The following is a 19,710-nucleotide window of genomic DNA, read 5'->3' as shown; positions in this document are numbered from 1 at the left end:
AATCAGTATACAAAAATCTGTTGCCTTTCTATATATTAAAAGTGAAATCTGAGATAAATTACAAAAACAATTCTATTTACAATTGCATCAAAAAGAATAAAATACCTAGGAATAACTTTAACCAAGGAGGTGAAGGACCTTTATGCTGAAAACTATAAGACATTAATGAAAGAAATTGAAGATGCAAACCAATAGAAAGATATTTCATGCTCATGTATTAGAAGAATCAATATTGTTAAAATGTCCATACTCCCCAAAGCAATCTATAGATTCAGTGCAGTTCCTATCAAAATTCCAATGGAATTTTTCACAGAAATAAAACAATCCTAAAATTCACATGAAACTACAAAAGATTCTGAATAGCCAAAGCAATCTTGAGAAAGAAGAACAAAGCTGGAGGCATCACACTCCTTGATTTCAAACTGTATTTCAAAGCTATAGTAATCAAACCAGTATAATACTTGCATAAGAAACAGACACATAGACCAATGGAACAGAACAGAGACCAGAAATAAACCTACAAACATATATGGTCAATTAATCTACTATAAAAGAACCAAGTATATACATTGGGAAAATGAGAGTCTTTATTGGTATTGGAAAAACTGGACCAATATATTATACCACATGAAAAAATTATCTTAAAATGGATTAAATATTTGAACATAAGGGGCACCTGGGTGGCTCAGTTGGTTAAGCATCCGACTTCAGCTCAGTTCATGATCTTGTGGTTTGTGAGTTCCAGCCCCAGGTCAGGCTCTGTGCTGAAAGCTTGGAGCCTGGAGCCTGCTTCGGATTCTGTGTCTCCTTCTCTCTCTGCCCCTCCCCCACTTGTGTTCTGTCTCTCTATCAAAAATAAAGAAATGTAAAAAATAAAATATGTGAACACAAGACATAAAACTCCTAGAAGAAAACACAGGCAGTAAACTCCATGACCTTGGTCTTGACATTGATTTTTTTGGATCTGACACCAAAAACATAGGCGACAAAAGCAAAAGTAAATAATTGGGACTATATAAAATTTAAACTCTAAGGTGTGCCTGGGTGGCTCAATTGGTTAAGTGTCGAACTTCAGCTCAGGTCACAATCTCACAGTTTGTGGGTTCAAGCCCCATGTTGGGCTCTGTGCTGACAGCTTGAAGCCTGGAGCCTGCTTCAGATTCTGTGTCTCCCTGTCTCTCTGCCCCTTCCCCGCTTGCTTACGCTCTGTCTCTCTCTGTCACACAAAATAATAAACATTAAAAAAAAAAACAAAAAACCTTCTGCACAACAAAGGAAACCATCAACTAAATGAAAAGGTAACCTACCAAATGGGAGAAAATATTTTCACATTATGTACCTGATAAGGGGTTAATATCCAAAACATATAAGGAATTCATAAAACTCAATATCAAAAATAAACAGTCTGATTAAAAAATGGGTGGAATAGCTAAATAAACATTTTTTTTCAAAGAAGACAGACACATGGCCAACAGACACATGAAAATCACTGATCATCACAGTAATGCAAATCAAAACTACAATGAGATACTACCTCACATTTGGAATTTGTAATCAAAATGGTAAGAAATAACTAGTATTGATGAGGATGTGGAGAAAAGGGAACCATGTGCACTGTTGGTGGGAATGTAAATTGGTACCACTAGTATGGAAAACAGTATGGAGGTTCCTCAAAAAATTAAAAATAGAACTACCATATATTCAAGCAATTCCGCTTGTGAGTATTTATTCACAGGAAATGAAAACACGAATTTGAAAAGATGTGCTGCCCTGTTTATTGCAACAAGCCAAATACCCATCAACTGATGAATTCATGAATGAAAGTTATGTATCCATACAATGGAATATCATTCATCTGCAGAATGGAATGAAGTACGGATACAATATGGATGAATCTTGGAAACATAACTGAGTTAATGAACCTAGACGAAAGGCAACATATTAAATGATTGCATTTATATAAAATTTCCTGGAATTGCATAGTGGTGATAGTTGCACTACTTTGTGAATATACTAAAAATCACTGAATTTTACAGTTTAAAATATTGAATTTTGTGGTATGTGAATTGTATCTCAATTTAAAAATACTGGATTTAGTGATTTTTCCCACTAAACCTGCCCCTTCTGGTCTTCTGTTTCAAAAGCTATGGACCGTTTGAAAGGTGTTCTAATATTAGAGGTGGCAAATTATTGAATTGGAAAGAGACTCAGGGAGAGGTGCGCCTGGGTGGCTCAACTGGTTGAACGTCTGACTTCTGATATCAGCTCAGGTTGTGACCTCACATTTGGTGGGATCAAGCCCCTTGTCAGGCTCTCTGTTAACAGTGTGGAGCCTGGTTGGAATTCTATGTTTCCTCTGTCTGCCCTGCCCCTGCTTGCACTCTGTCTCTTTCAAAAATAAATAAATGAACATAAAAAACTAAAAAACCTACGCCTTTAAAAAAGGGAGGGAGAGACTCAGAGACAATAGAAGTGTGAAGTTCTCCAGGAATTGGCTGTACTTCCTTTTGTACTTCCAACCTACCCAAAAATCTTTGCCACGAATCATATAATGAAGTGGTCTAATTTCAGATCAGTAAGTGTGGCTTTCTAGATTCCTTGGAAAAGTCACAAAGTTTTGGGTGGCTGGAACAGTTCAGGATGAATGAGAACTCCCTCACCCACAAAATTAAGTAGATTGACAAAATCTGCCACAAAGCACCTCCCATCTTTCCTCTAAAAATTGATTGTTATAAAATAAATGTTTGAACACAATGGCTGTGACAAGACCAATAGCTCTTCACCCCAAATCCATTTCCTTTTCTTCTTGGGTATACACCTGGATACATTTCCTCACCTTTGTTATAGGTAAAAGTAAGACCATGTGACTAAATTCTAGGCAATGAAATACTAGCAAAACAGACTTTCCGAATGTGCTCCTTCACTTTCCCTTTCTGGCAGTCAAATGGAAAGACTAGGTAATGGCAAATCTCCAAGGGCCTGTGTCCCTTACTTACCACATGGAAAAGAGGTGCTTACCAACTAGAAACACCCCTGCTGTATTACTGTATGATTAGAAAATAAATTCCTTTTTGGTTGAATACTTACACACTTTGGGGTCTATTTGCTGCTACAGCCAAGCTCACCATAATTAACATATGGGTGACTGCAGTTCTAACAAAAAATAATGGCAAAACAGAAGAAAAATCTCCAAAGTAAGTATTTTGACAGAAGCATATTGGTACTAGATATTTTTATATTCTTATGAATATTTTTGAAACTTATTCTAGGACATAGCAAGTTTATTTAGAAATCGTTTGATCTTTTTAGGTCTTTTAAAAAAGTTTAGTCAAGTAGGACCAAAGGAGTGATGAATCTAGGGCTAATTTTGCCTTACTATAAAGCAAGACCCTTCAGAGTACCCAGTATTCCATGAATTCCTGGTCTGGAGATTTTCTCTCAGATATTTGAAGTGAGTGTTTCCTTGGATTTAGGCATTGCCTGATCAAGAGTTGGACAAAGAGGGGACCCTCTGTAGATTCCTGGAAGTCTCAGGGCAGCTCTTTTGTCTTTACTCACCTGTATGAATTTTTTTTTAACTTTATTTATTAATTTTTGAGAGAGAGAGGGAGAGAGTGCATGTGCAAAGGTCAGAGAGAGAGGGAGACAGAGAATCCCAAGCCGGATGCAGGGCTTGAACTCATGAGCTGTGAGATCACCACCTGAGCTGAAATCAAGAGCTGGTTGTTTAACAGACTGAGCCACCCAGGTACCCCTCAGCCCTGTGAAATTTAATCTTGGTCTCTCCGGAATCCCAGTATCCTCTCCTCAGGTCGAGGAGACTTTGGAGACTACCAGCCTCTACCTGGGTTCCTCCTGGAAACTCTCCAGGCAGTAGCCTTTGGCACTTGTATGGCTCATGTCCTTTGATCGGCGTTTCAGAAATCACTACCCTGTGTTGGCCCCTAGGCAATATCTTAAAAACCATTGTTTTAATTTATTTTGTGTGTGTTTTTAGTTGTTTTAGGAGGGGGATAAATCTAGTCTCTGTTATTCCATTTTAGCTGCAACTCTTTGTGTAATTGTAAGAGTAATATAAAAAGTAATAGGAAGAGGCTCTGAAGCTTTATTGCTTCATTTTAAATGGTGGCCCTTAGACTCAGCAGCTCTTTAATTTTGGACAAGTTACTTAAGTTCTCTGTTTCAATTTGCTAATCTATAAAAGGAAAATAGTAATAATACATTCTATAGGATGTTTGTGAGAATGAAAATAGTGCATGTGAAGTGCTACAAAAAGTGATGGGCATATAAGCTCTCAGTAAATGAGTTGCTATTACTATTATAATTATAGAAAATTTCTAATGCAAAAAAAACTTTGGAGTGAGGGAGTCCTTTGTTTCAGTATCAGCTCTACTATTTACTGTGGCCTTATTTAGCCTCTTTTAATCTCACTTTGCTCATTACAAAAAGTGAATAATGATAACACCTACTCATTAAATAGTTGCGTGGGTGAAATAAAATGATAATAGTACAGCACTTGGCACAGTTGCCGGGCACAGATTAGGTATTAACTGATTGTTTATTATTTGGATTATCTATTGCTACATGATAAATTGCCACAAAGCTTAGTGGTTTACAACAGCAGTTATTGTTTTATTATCTCTAATGGTTCAGAGGTGTGGCTAGGCTCAGCTAAGCAGTTCCCATTCAAGGTCTCTCCTATAGTTGCAGTCAGACAGTGCCTGGCCTGTTGTCATCTTGAGGACTTCTTAGTCACATATCTTGCACTTGATTCAGGCTCTTGGCTAGGATTTCTTCAAACCTTCACAGCATGGTGACTGAATTGTAAGAATAAGCACTCCTACAAGATTAGGCAGAAGCTGTATCCCCTTTTATAATAGCCTCAAAAGTCACCTAGTGTTATTTTGGCTGTAGTTATAAGCCTACCTAACTTCAGGAGGAGAGTCAACATTACCTTGCAAGAAGACCATATGTGTAATGGGAAATATTGGTGCAGTCATTTTTAGATAATACAATCTGCCACGGTTAGCTATGGTTTTCATGTCCATGTTTACAAATATGAAAACATTTTACGTAAAATTTTAGTTTGCCCCCCCACACCACACTTTATAAAATTTTCCATGTACTTTTTAAAGCTTTTTTAAAACGTTTTTATTGTAGTTCCAGTATTTAACATATAGTGTTATGTTAATTTCAGGTGTACAATATAGTGTTTCAACAATTCCATACAACACCAGGTACTCATCACAACAAGTGTACTCCTTAATCCCCATCACCAGTTTAACCCATCCTCCATCTCCCCCACCTCCCCTCTGGTAACTCTCAGTCTGTTCTCTATAGTTAAAAGTCTGTCTGTTTCTTGGTTTGTCTTTTTGTCCCCTTTGCTCATTTGTTTTGTTTCTTAAATCCCACATATGAGTGAAATCATACGGTATTTGTCTTTATCTCACAGACTTATTTTGTTTACTATCTAGATCAATTCATGTTGTTGCATATGACAAGATTTTATTCTTTCTTATGACTAATATTCTATTGTAGATAAATATCACATCTTCTTTATCCATTTAACAGTCGATGGACACATGGGCTACTTCCATATCTTGGATAATGTAAATTACGCTGCTATAAACATCAGGGTTTGAATTAGTGTTCTTTTGGTAAATACCCTGTAGTGCAATTGCTGAATTATAGGTTTAATTCTATTTTGAAAATTTTGAGGAACCTCCATACTGTTTTCCACAGTGGCTGTACCAGTTTACATTCCCACCAACAAGACAAGATAGATGATAGGTGTACCTTTTTCTCCATATCCTCGCCAGCACCTGTTGTTTCTTGTATTGTTGATTTTAGCCATTCAGACAAGTGTGAGGTGATATCTCATTGTAGTTTTGATTTACATTTCCCGGATGATCATTGATGTTGAGCATCTTTTCATGTGTCTGTTGGCCATCTGTATGTCTTCTTTGGAGACATATCCATTCATGTCTTCTTACCATTTTTTAATTGGATTATTTGTTTTTTGGGTTTTGAGTTTTAAAAGTTCTTTATATATTTTGGATACTAACACTTAATCAGATGCGTTTTTGCAAATATCTTCTCTCATTCCATATATTGCCTTTAAGTTTTATTGATTGTTTTGTTTTCCTTTGCTGTGCAGAAGCTTTTTATTTTGATGTAGTCCTAAAGTTTACTTTTGCTTTTGTTTTCCCTTGTCTCAGGAGACATATCTAGACAAAGTTGCTATGGCCAATGTCAGAAAAGTTACTGCCTGTGTTCTCTGAGATTTTTATAGTGTGAGGTCTCACATTTAGGTATTTAATCCAAAAGACCTAAATTTGTATATAGTGTAAGAAAGTGGTTTACTTTCATTCTTTTCATGTTGCTGTCCGGTTTTCCCAACACCATTTGTTGAAGAAACTGTCTTTGTCTCATTGGATATTCTTGCCTTCTTTGTCAAAGATTAAGTGACCATAAAATTGTGGGAGGTTTATTTCTGGATTATTCTGTTACATTGATCTATATGTTTGTTTTGTGCCAGTACCATATTGTTTTGGTTACTACAGATTTGTAATATAACTTGAAGTCCAGAATTGTGATGCCTCCATCTTTGCTTTCTTTTCGAAGATTGCTTTGTGTATTTTGGATTTTTTGTGGTTCTTTACAGATTTTGGGATTGTTTGTTCTAGGTCTGTAAAAAATGCTGTTGGTATTTTGATAGGGGTTGCATTAAATGTGAAGATTCCTTTGGGTAGTATAGATATTTTAATGATTTGTTCTTCCAGTCCATGGGCATGGCATGTCTTTACATTTATTTGTGTTATCTTCAATTTCTTTAATCAGTGTTGTATAGTTTCAGAGTACTAGTCTTTCATTTCTTTGGGTAAGTTTATATCCAGGTATCTTATTATCTTTGGTGCAATTGTAAATGGGATTGTGTTTTAATTTCTTTTCTGCTGCTTAATTATTGGTATGTAGAAATGCAATAGATTTCTGTACATTGGTTTTGTATCCTACGACTTTATAGAATTCATTTATTAGTTCTAGCAGTTTTTTGGTGGAGGCTCTTGGGTTTACTTTGCTGATTTGGATGCATTTGATTTCTTTTTGTTGTCTGCTGTGGCTAGGACTTCTAGTACTAGATTGAATAAAAGTGGTGAGATTGGGCATTCTTGTCTTGATCTTTTTTTTATTAATATGAAACTTATTGTCAAATTGGTTTCCATACAACACTCAGTGCTCATCCCAACAGGTGCCCTCCTCAATGCCCATCACCCATCCTCCCCTCCCACCCACCCCCCATCAACCCTCAGTTTGATCTCCATTTTTAAGAGTCTCTTATGCTTTGGCTCTCTCCCACTCTCACCTCTTTTTTTCTTTTTTCCTTCCCCTCCCCCATGGGTTTCTATTAAATTTCTCAGGATCCACATAAGAGTGAAAACATATGGTATCTGTCTTTCTCTGTATGGCTTATTTCACTTAGCATCACACTCTCCAGTTCCATCCACGTTGCTACAAAGGGCCATATTTCATTCTTTCTCCTTGCCACGTAGTACTCCATTGTGTATATAAACCACAGTTTCTTTATCCATTCATCAGTTGATGGACATTTAGGCTCTTTCCACAATTTGGCTATTGTTGAGAATGCTGCTATAAACATTGGGGTGCAAGTGCCCCTATGCATCAGTGCTCCTGTATCCCTTGGGTAAATTACTAGCAGTGCTACTGCTGGGTCATAGGGTAGGTCTATTTTTAACTTTTTGAGGAACCTCCACACTGTTTTCCAGAGTAGCTGCACCAGTTTGCATTCCCACCAACAGTGTAAGAGGGTTCCCGATTCTCCACATCCTCTCCAGCATCTATAGTCTCCTGATTTGTTCATTTTGGCCACTCTGACTGGCGTGAGGTGATATCTGAGTGTGGTTTTGATTTGTATTTCCCTGACGAGGAGTGATGTTGAGCATCTTTTCATGTGCCTGTTGGCCATCTGGATGTCTTCTTTAGAGAAGTGTCTATTCATGTTTTCTGCCCATTTCTTCACTGGATTATTTGTTTTTCGGGTGTGGAGTTGGTGAGCTCTTTATATGGATTTTGGATACTAGCCCTTTGTCTGATATGTCATTTGCAAATATCTTTTCGCATTCCAATGGTTGCCTTTTAGTTTTGTTGATTGTTTCCTTTGCAGTGCAAAAGCTTTTTATCTTCAAGAGGTCCCAATAGTTCATTTTTGCTTTTAATTACCTTGCCTTTGGGGATGTGTCAAGTAAGAAATTTCTGCCGCTGAGGTCAGAGAGGTCTTTTCCTGCTTTCTCCTCTAGGGTTTTGATGGTTTCCTGTCTCACATTCAGGTCCTTTATCCATTTTCAATTTATTTTTGTGAATGGTGTAAGAAAGTGGTCTAGTTTCATTCTTCTGCCTGTTGCTGTCCAGTTCTGCCAGCACCATTTGTTAAAGAGACTGTCTTTTTTCCACTGGATATTCTTTCCTGCTTTGTCAAAGATTAGTTGGCCATACTTTTGTGGGTCTAGTACTGGGGTTTCTATTCTATTCCATTGGTCTATGTGTCTGTTTTTGTGCCAATACCATGCTGTCTTGATGATTACAGCTTGGTAGTAGAGGCTAAAGTATGGGATTGTGATGCCTCCTGCTTTGGTCTTCTTCTTCAAAATTACTTTGGCTATTTGGGGCCTTTTGTGGTTCCATATGAATTTTGGGATTGCTTGTTCTCGCTTCAAGAATGCTGGTGCAATTTTGATTGGGATTGCATTGAATGTGTAAGTAACTTTGGGTAGTATTGACATTTTAACAATATATATTCTTCCAACCCATGAGCACGGAATGTTTTTCCATTTCTTTATATCTTCTTCAATTTCCTTCATAAGCTTCCTATAGTTTACAGCATACAGATCTTTTACATCTTTGGTTAGATTTATTCTTAGGTATTTTATGCTTCTTGGTGCAATTGTGAATGGGATCAGTTTCTTTATTTGTCTTTCTGTTGCTTCATTATTAGTGTATAAGAATGCAACTGATTTCTGTACATTGATTTTGTATCCTGCAACGTTGCTGAATTCACGTATCCGTTGTAGCAGACTTTTGGTGGAGTCTGTCAGATTTTCCATGTATAGTATCATGTCATCTGCAAAAAGTGAAAGCTTGACTTTATCTTTGCCAATTTTGATGCCTTTGATTTCCTTTTGTTGTCTGATTGCCGATGCTAGCACTTCCAACATTATGTTAAACAACAACAGTGAGAGTAGACATCCCTGTCATGTTCCTGATCTCAGGGAGAAAGCTCTCAGTTTTTCCCCATTGAGGATGATATTCGCTGTGGGCTTTTCATAAATGGCTTTTATGATGTTTAAGTATGTTCCTTCTATCCTGACTTTCCCGGGGGTTTTTATTAAGAAAGTATGCTGAATCTTGTCAAATGCTGTTTCTTTCTTGATTGACAGGGTCATATGGTTCTTATCTTTTCTTTTATTAATGTGATGTATCACGTTGATTGATTTGCGAATGTTGAACCAGCCCTGCAGCCCAGGAATGAATCCCATTTGATCATGGTGAATAAGTCTTTTTATATGCTGTTGAATTCCATTTGGTAGTATCTTATTGAGAATTTTTACATCTATATTCATCAGAGATATTGGCCTGTAGTTCTCCTTTTTTTACTGGGTCTCTGTCTGGTTTAGGAATCAAAGTAATGCTGGGTTCATAGAATGAGTCTGGAAGTTTTCTTTCCCTTTCTATTTTTCGGAATAGCTTGAGAAGGATAGGTATTATCTCTGCTTTAAATGTCTGCTAGAATTCCCCTGGGAAGCCATCTGGTCCTGGACTCTTATTTGTTGGGAGATTTTTGATAACTGATTCAAATTCTTCGCTGGTTATGGGTCTGTTCAAGCTTTCTATTTCCTCCTGTTTGAGTTTTGGAAGTGTGTGGGTGTTTAGGAATTTGTCCATTTCTTCCAGGTTGTCCAGTTTGTTGGCATATAATTTTTCATAGTATTCCCTGATAATTGCTTGTATTTCTGAGGGATTGGTTGTAATAATTCCATTTTCATTCATGATTTCATCCATGGTTTCATGGATCTGCTCTACAGTTTTGTTAGATTCTATATTGTTTTTTTCTGCTCTGATGTTTATTATTTCTCTTCTTCTGCTGGGTTTGGGGTGTCTTTGCTGCTCTGCTTCTATTTCCTTTAGGTGTGCTGTTAGATTCTGTATTTGGGATTTTCTTGTTTCTTGAGATAGGCCTGGATTGCAATGTATTTTCCTCTCAGGACTGCCTTCGCTGCATCCCAAACCGTTTGGATTGTTGTATTTTCATTTTCGTTTGTTTCCATATATTTTTTAATGTCTTCTCTAATTGCCTGGTTGACCCATTCATTCTTTAGTAGGGTGTTCTTTAACCTCCATGCTTTTGGAGGTTTTCCAGACTTTTTCCTGTGGTTGATTTCAAGTTTCATAGCATTGTGGTCTCAAAGTGTGCATGGTATGATCTCAATTCTTTTATACCTATGAAGGGCTGTTTTGTGACCCAGTATGTGATCTATCTTGGAAAATGTTCCATGTGCACTCGAGAAGAAAGTATATTCTGTTGCTTTGGGATGCAGAGTTCTAAATATATCTGTCAAGTCCATCTGATCCAATGTATCATTCAGGGCCCTTGTTTTTTCTTGATCATGTGTCTAGATGATCTATCCATTGCTGTAAGTGGGGTATTAAAGTCCCCTGCAATTACCACATTCTTGTCAATAAGGTTGCTTATGTTTGTGAGTAATTGTTTTATATATTTAGGGGCTCCCGTATTCCGTCCATAGACATTTAAAATTGTTAGTTCTTCTGGATGGATAGACCCTGTAATTATTATATAATGCCCTTCTTCATCTCTTGTTACAGCCTTTAATTTAAAAGTCTAGTTTGTCTGATTTAAGTATGGCTACTCCAGCTTTCTTTTGACTTCCAGTAGCATGATAAATAGTTCTCCATCCCCTCACTTTCAATCTGAAGGTGTCCTCAGGTCTAAAATGAGTCTCTTGTAGACAACAAATAGATGGGTTTTGGTTTTTTATCCATTCTGATACCCTTTGTCTTTTGGTTGATGCATTTAGTCCATTTACATTCAGTGTTATCATAGAAAGATATGGGTTTAGAGTCATTGTGATGTCTGTAGGTGTCATGCTTGTAGCGATGTCTCTGGTACTTTGTCTCACAGGAACCCCCTTAGGATCTTTTGTAGGGCTGGTTTAGTGGTGATGAATTCCTTCAGTTTTTTGGGGGGGAAAACCTTTATATCTCCTTCTATTCTAAATGACAGATTTGCTGGATATAGGATTCTCTTCTGCATATTTTTTTCTGTTCATCACACTGAAGATTTCCTGCCATTCCTTTCTGGCCTGCCAAGTTTCAGTAGAGAGATCTGTCACGAGTCTTACTGGTCTCCCTTTATATGTTAGAGCACATTTATCCCTAGCTGCTTTCAGAATTTTCTCTTTATCCTTGTCTTTTGCCAGTTTGACTATGATATGTCATGCAGAAGATCGATTCAAGTTACGTCTGAAGGGAGTTCTCTGTGCCTCTTGGATTTCAATGCCTTTTTCCTTCCCCAGATCAGGGAAGTTCTAAGGTACTATTTTTCAAGTACACCTTCAGCACCTTTCCCTCTCTCTTCCTCCTCTGGAATACCAATTGTGCGTAGATTATTTCTCTTTAGTGCATTACTTAGTTCTCTAATTTTCCCCTCATACTCCTGAATTTTTTTATCTCTCTTTTTCTCAGCTTCCTCTTTTTCCATAATTTTATCTTCTAGGTCACCTATTCTCTCCTCTGTCTCTTCAATCTGAGCTGTGGTCTTCTCCATTTTATTTTGCAGCTCATTAATAGCATGTTTTAGCTCGTCCTGGCTGTTCCTTAGTCCCTTGATCTCTGTAGCAATAGATTCTCTGCTGTCCTTTATGCTGTTTTCAACCCCAGCGATTAATTTCATGACTATTATTCTAAATTCACTTTCTGTTATAGTGTTTAAATCGTTTTTGATCAGTTCATTAGCTGTTGTTATTTCCTGGAGGTTTTTTTGAGGGGAATTCTTCCGTTTCGTCATTCTGGATAGTCCCTGGAATGGCGTGGAACTGCCAGGCACTTCCCCTGTGCTGTCTTGAATAACTTGTGTTGGTGGGCGGGGCCACAGTCAGACCTGATGTCTGCCCCCAGCCCACCGCTGGGGCCACAGTCAGACTGGTGTGTGCCTTCTCTTCCCCTCTGCTAGGGGCGGGATTCACTGTGGGGTGGCGTGGCCCTTCTGGGCTATTTGCACATTGCCAAGCTTGTGGTGCTGGAGATCTGGCGTATTAGCTGGGGTGGATTGGCAAGGTGCACGGGGTTGGGAGGGACGCTCAGCTCGCTTTTCCTTCAGTGATCTGCTTCAGGAGGGGCCCTGTGGCACCTGGAGGGATTCAGACCTGCCACTGGAGGGCTGGATCCGCAGAAGCACAGCGTTGGTGTTTGCCAGGTGCAAGCAAGTTCCCTGACAGGAACTGGTTCCCTTTGGGATTTTGGCTGGGGGATGGGAGAGGGAGATGGCGCTGGCGAGCACCTTTGTTCCCTGCCAAGCTGCGCTCTGTTGTCCAGGGCTCAACAACTCTCCCTCCCATTGTCCTCCAGCCCTCCCGCTCCCTGAGCAGAGCTGTTAACTTATAACCTTCCAGATATTAAGTCCTGCTTGCTGTCAGAACACACTCCGTCGGGCCCCTCCACTTTTGCAAGCCAGACTTGGGGGCTCTGCTTGGCCTGCGGGCTGCCCCTCTGCCCCGGCTCTCTCCTGCCAGTCCATGTAGCCCGCACCACCTCTCCACTCTTCCTACTCTCTTCCGTGGGCCTTTCGTCTACGCTTGTCTCTGGAGAATCCGTTCTGCTAGTCTTCTGGTGGTTTTCTGGGTTATTTAGGCAGGTGTGGGTGGACTCTAAGTCATCCGCAGGACGGGGTGAGGCCAGCGTCCTCCTTTGCCGCCATCTTCAAGCCAGCACTGGTGAATGATTTTTTTAAAGTATTGTTGAATTCTGTATTTTGTTGAGGATTTTTCCATCCATATGCCTCAGGGATGTTGGCCTATAGTTCTCTTTTTTAGTGATTTCTCTGTGTGGTTTTGGTATCAGGGTAATGCTGACCTCATAGAATGGAAGTTTTCCTTTCTCTTATATTTTTTGAAATAGTTTGAGAAGAATAAGTATTATGTCTTCTATAAACATTTGGTAGAATTTCCTTTGAAGCTATCAGGTCCAGGGCTTTTGTTTGTTGGGAGTTTTTTGATTACTGATTCAATATCTTTGCTAGTTATTGGTTTGTTCAAATTTTCTATTTTTTGGGGGGGGGTTCAGTTTTACTATTTTATATGTTGCTAAGAATTTATCCATTTTATCTAGGTTGTCCAATTTTTGGGCATATAGCTTTTCCTAATATTCTCTTATGATTGTTTGTATTTTTGTGGTGTTGGTTATTTCTTTTCCATAGTTTCTGATTTTACTTATTTAAGTCCTTTCTGTCTCTCTCTTTTGTAGATCAGTCTGGGTAATGGTTTATCAGTTTTGTTGATCTATTCAGAGAACCAGCTCTTGGTTTTATTGATCTGTTGTATTGTTTTGTTTCTATTTCATTTATTTCTGCTGTAATCTTTATTATTTCCCTCCTTTTGCTGGTTTTATGTTTTTTTTTACAAGAAGTTTACTTAAACAAAAAGACACTTGATTTGAAAGGAAAACTAGCTACAATTCATTTCTTTTAGAGTAATTTATCCCTATTTAAAGACAGATTGCCCTACATGTAACAGCTATATACAAGAAAGTTATAAAACTGTTCTTGGTTTCACAGTGATAAATGAAAAACATTAAAATTCTTCAATCAAACAAGTATGCAAGGATTTTTATGGTTTTTTTGTTGTTGTTGTTTGTTAAACAGTGAAAGCAAAATAACTTACTGGAATATAGAGATGAATGAGCATGCCACTAATAGAGGATGGGGGTATTTTTACGGAACCAGTATTTTTGCCCATCCCATCTCCATTTGATGCCGGTCACAACATACCATTGGCCATTTAATTTAAAACAATGCAAAATGCTTGTGCATATACACAGTTACTTTATATACAATAAAGGAATGGGGAAAGGAGAAATGAAGAAATAGAGAAAATTATACTATAGTAGTCAGGATATGGTGGAACTAAACTGTGGTTTTCTAACTGAGAATTCTTCTTGGTCTGGAGGAACAGAGTTCTGGAGTAAAGTAGCAGGTTCCCTTTTTAGTAGACACCTCCTATCAGATTCTGGAACCCATTATTGTATCTTCATCCTCCATGTCCAGTTGTGCAGGTGTATCTGTTTCATTGATTGGCTGTCCATCAGATTGGATCTGATCTGCCTCATTGACAAATCTTGTTGTTCACAATAAGCTTCCGTTATCTTACTAAGTGATATATGCGTCTTAATACTAAACTGTCCCACAGAAGCATTCTGCCCTACCATCTTCAAATTACTATAATCATTGCTCTCAGTCTTGACTCCTTCCATGGGCTTTTCGTCCCCCATGGTGAGTCCTGGAGTCTCCTCAGCTGCCGTTTCACAAAAGAGGTACCAGTTCCACACTGAATGAGCATACAAGCACCACCAAGAGTGGCAGAAGACTTCTTTTTCTACCTCCTTTAGGTGTTAGGTTAGGTAGTTATTTGAGATTTTTCTGGGTGTTTGAGGCAGGCCTTTATTGCTACAAACTTCCCTCTTAGAACCACTTTTGCTGAATCCCAAAGATTTTTTGTCCATTGTGTTTTTATTTTCATTTGTTTCCATGTACTTTTTAATTTCTTCTTTGATTTCCTGGTTGACCTGTGTATTGTTTAGCAGCATGTTATTTAACTTCCATGTATTTTCGTTCTTTCCAAAGTTTTTCCTGTGGTTGACTTCCAGTTTCATAGCATTGTGGTTGGAAAAGATATATGTTATGACTTCAGTCTTCTTGAATTTATGGAGTCTTGTTTTGTAGTCTAAAAAGTGATCTTTTCTGGAGAATGTTCCATGTGCACTTGAAAAGAATGTATATTATGCTATTTTAGGATAGAATGTCCTGAATATATTTGTTAAATCCATCAGGTCTAGTGTATCATTCAAAACAATTGTTTCCTTATTGATTTCTGTTTAGATGATGTGTCTGTTGATGAAAGTGGGGTTTTAAAGTCCCCTACTGTTTTCGTATTATTATTGATTAGTTCCTTTATGTTTGTTATGAACTATTTTATGTATTCGGATTTTCACTTGTTGGGTGCATACATATTTACAGTTGTCACAACTTCTTGTTGGACTTTTTATTATTATAGCATCTTTCTTTGTCTCTTACTTCCATTTTCTTTTAAAGTCTGTTTTGTTTGAGATAAGAATTGCTATTCCAGCTTTCTTTTGACATCCATTTATATGATAGATGTTTCTCCATCTATCTCTACTTTCAACCTGCAGGTGGCTTTGGGTCTAAAATGAATCCCTTGTAGGAAGCATATATATGCATCTTGTTTTGTCATCCATTTTGTTACCCTATGTCATATATATATATATATATATATATATGTATATATACATATGCAAATATATATATTTTATTTTAGAGAGTGCATGAGCAGTGGAGAGGGGTAGAGGAAGAGAGAGAGAATCTTAGGCAGGCTAGACTCTTAGTGTGGAGTCTGACGCAGGGCTCAATCCCCTAATCCAGGGATAATGACCTGAGCTGAAATCAAGAGTTGGACACTCACCTGACTAAGCCACCCACATGCCCCTTATGATCCAATGTCTTTTGACTGGAGTGTTTAGTCCATTTACATTCAAAGTAATTATTGATAGATATGTATTTATTACCATTTTATTACTAATTTTGTGGTCATTTTTGAAGATTTTCTCTGATCCTTTGTTTGCTTTCCTTCTTTCATGCTTTGCTTGTTTTCTTTAATGATATATTTAGATTTGTTTCTCTTTATTCTTTGCATATCTCTTACAGGTTTTTGATTTGTGGTTACCATTAGGTTTGTATATAAACCCTTCTGTAAATAGTAATCTATATTAAGTTGATGGTCATTTAATTTTGAACCCATTCTTTTCTCCATTCCTACTGCATTTTAGGTATATAGTGTCATAATTTACAGCCTTTTATTTTGTGAGTTTCTTGACTGATTTTTTTTAATTGAAATAGTAATTTTTATTAATTTTGTGTTTCCTGTTTTCTTAATGTTGTCACTTTTGGTCTTTCCTTCCCACTCAGAGTCCCCTTTAAGATTCCCTGCGGGGTTGGTTTAGTGGTCATGAACTCTTTTACTTTTGTTTGCCTGGGAAACTCTTTCTCTCTTTTTCTATGCTGAATGATAGTCTTGCTGAATATAACATTCTTGCTGCAGATTTTTCCCACTAAGCACTTTGAATACATCATGCCACTCCCTTCTAGCTTGGAAAGTTTGTGCTTAAAATGCCTGTAATAATCTTATGGGGTTTCTCTTGTATGTTACTGACTTCTTTTGTCTTGCTGCTTCTAAAATTTTTTGACTGTAACTAAATGTTGCCAATTTAATTACAATGTGTCTTGTTGTGGGTTTGCTTTTGTTGATTTTGTTTGGAGTTCTCTGTGCCCCCTGAATCCAGATACATGTTTCCTTCCCCAGAGTAGGGAAGTTTTCAGCTATTATTACTTCAAATAAATTTACTGCCCCTTTTTCTCTTTCTCTTCTGAGATTCTTATAATACAGAAGTTTTTACATTTGATGGAGTCACTGAGTTCCCTAAGTTTATTCTTATTTTGCATAGTTATTTTTTCTGTCTTTTGTTCAGTTTGATTACTTTCCTTTCCTTTCTTTTCTAGGTCATTAATTTATTCCTTTTCTTCTTCCAGCCTGTTGTTCATTCCATCAATTGTGTGCCTTATTTTGTTTATTGAACCCTTTATCTTTGCTATGTTATTCCTTAGCTCTGTGTTAAGGGTCTCACTCAAGTCTGCCACTCTTTTCTCAAGTCTAGTGAGTATCTTCATGATACTTTACTTTAAATTCTCTTTTAGTCGTGTTACTTGTATTTGTCTCACTTAAATATCTGGCCATGGCCATGTCCTTTTCTTTCATTTGGGAAAATTTCCTCTGTTTTCTCATTTTGTCGAAGTCTCTTTGTCTGCTTCTGTGGGTTAGGAACACCAGTTACTTCTCCTGTTGTTGAGGGCAATGGCCTCATGAAGAAGAAGAGGTCTTACAGTGCCCTGTAGTGTAGTGTTACCTGATCTGCAAAGCCTGGCACTTATGGGAGTGTCTCCAGTGTGTGCTGTTTACACTCTTCTGTTGTGTCCTGGCTCCTTTGTACTGTAGGTCACTCATCTGCAGACATTCTCTTTGCCTGTTGTCAGCAGTGTTTGGTCCCTGGCCTGAATGTGGTGAGTTTTAACTAGGTGTGCTTCTAGTCTGCTTGTGAATTGAGACCTTTCACCACTGCCGCCAGAACCGAGGCCCTGCACAACTCCTAGGTGGTGAGACATAGTGTTGGCAGGTGTTTGGGCTCATCTTTTGGAAATGGGGCCTGCCACTCTGTGACTGAGGCAAGCGTGACTGGGAAGGACAGTTTCACTGAAGTGTGGGTTGTGGGCCTGGTGTAAGCAAATTAGGTAGTGAGTGTGGGCATTGCACTGTTTCCTGCAGCTGTGGAATTGTGCGTATGTTGAGGGCAAGGGGAGGGAAATGGCGCCTGCCAGTTCCTCTGTTGCTGGAGTAGTCTCTCCGTGAATAATGCCTCTCTCTGGGACATACTCCAAGATGAGTAAATAACCTCCCTACTGTGTGCCCAGGTGCTCTTTAGATTGCTGTTTCCACTCCATGTCTGTGGACTGTTTGTCCTGCCTTTGCTTCAAGAGCAGCCCCATGGCCTTTGAGCCAAGCCTGCTGACCTTTAAAACTCCAGGCTTTAAGTCCTGCTGGTCACCTGTCTTGCTTTCCAAGCCATTTGCTATTGGGATTCGTATGCTCCCTGTGTGCTCCTCTGTGTGCTAGAGTGTCTCTAGAGTGTTTCCAGTTGAGATATATACATCATTAGCCCTTTTTTTGGAATGCAAACTCCATCTTTTGTGGCTATCGCCATTAATTCCTTTTCACTGCTATTCTTTATGAACCCTTTGTTTATTCCTCTGTGTTTGCAAGGGTGTATACATGAGAGGGAGTGGGTCTTGTGGGACCATCTTAAAATTGTGCCTGCCACAAGTTCCTTCATTTTATTCACTTAAGTTATGGTACTTTTCAATTCTAGAATTTTCTTTTGGTTATTGTGTATATGTTTATGAAAACTTCCTAATGGAATAATACTCGTGTTTTCCTTCAGTTCTTTGAACATACTTATAAAAGCTACATCAGTTTCTTAGTCTGCTAAATTCAGTATCTGGGCTCACTTAGTTTTTATGAACTGATTTTTTTCTCCCTGTTTATTTGTATGTCTAGTAATTTCTGGTTGGAAACTGTACATTTTAGGTAATATAGAAGATATGGATTTTGTTTTTGTTCTTTGTTTTCCATAGTGTGCTGCCAGTAATGTCTCTGTTCAATATTTTTATTTTTACTATTTTTGTTTTTAGTCTAGATTCCTAAGCATTGTCTCTAAATAGCATAGTTGTCAGCCAATGATTAGGACAGAAATTTTGTTTAAATATCTTGAGCCCATAAGGCTTCCACCTTCTACCTATGAATTTGTATGTGGTTTGAGGTACTCATTAAAAATTGCAGTCATTTCTCAAGACTTCCTTAGCTTTCACTTCTTACCCGGCTCTCTCAAGTCTCCCCAGTGCATGTCTTTATTTCCTAGTTAGCAAAAACTAGCTGGAGAACTTCTCTCAGTGCTTTTATGACTGTCTCATTTTTAGGATTCCCCATTAAATTTCTGATTTGTCCACTGCTTGTTTAATTTGGGACCACAACCTGGGATAAGTAGGGCTATGGAGTTCCTCTGTTCATTTTTATCTAAGCTTACCATTTTCTTTAACTTTTATTTTATTACTGGATTAATACATTTTTAAGGCAGAATGCCAGCATGTTCTTATATAAGTATTACCAAGGCTTCCATTTAATGGTAATTCCAATATATTTGTTATACATTGATAAGTTTTAAAATGTTATTCTGGTATGTTATGGTTCTTACTTGTCAAACTTTAAAATTTCTGTAAGCCCTAATTTTTTGTCCTCCACCTCTCTTTTGAGTCCAGTCTCCTGGCAGCATTGCTGCTGGTTTTCACTGCCAGCTCTGTGATGGTAAAACTAATGTTCTCAGAGTAGTCAAATTCATAGCAACAGAAAATGGTGGTTGCCAGGGACTGTAGGGGAGAAAGGGGTAATGGAGAATTATTGTTTAATGGGTGTAGAGTTTCAGTTTTGCAAGATGAAGAGTTCTAGAAGTTGTTTGCACTGCAGTAAGAATATACTTTACACTACTGAGCTGTAAACAAAGTGGTGTGTATACTTTTGTTGACAAATCTTACGTGTATTTTACCACATTAAAATATTAAAGAGAAGGGTGCCTTGGTGGCTCAGTCATTTAAGCGTCTGACTTCAGCTCAGGTCACAATCTTGAAGTCAGTGAGTTCGATCCCTGTATCAGGCTCTGTACTGACAGCTCAGAGCCTAGAGCCTTTGGATTCTGTGTCTCCCTCTCTCTCTGCTCCTCCCTACTCAT

General features: G+C 38.0%; 1 protein-coding gene and 1 pseudogene across 6 annotated transcripts in view; one reads left to right on the top strand and one right to left on the bottom strand.

The window, feature by feature from the left end:
* Nucleotides 1-19,710, top strand: part of ZRANB3 (zinc finger RANBP2-type containing 3) — a 306,588-nt gene that overhangs the window by 69,812 nt on the left and 217,066 nt on the right. The window lies entirely within an intron of this gene.
* Nucleotides 14,243-14,574, bottom strand: LOC128314012 (small ubiquitin-related modifier 2-like; annotated as a pseudogene).

The sequence above is a fragment of the Acinonyx jubatus genome, chromosome C1, assembly GCF_027475565.1.
Source record: "Acinonyx jubatus isolate Ajub_Pintada_27869175 chromosome C1, VMU_Ajub_asm_v1.0, whole genome shotgun sequence".
Lineage (NCBI taxonomy): Eukaryota > Metazoa > Chordata > Mammalia > Carnivora > Felidae > Acinonyx > Acinonyx jubatus.
This window is presented reverse-complemented; position numbering and strand designations above follow the sequence as displayed.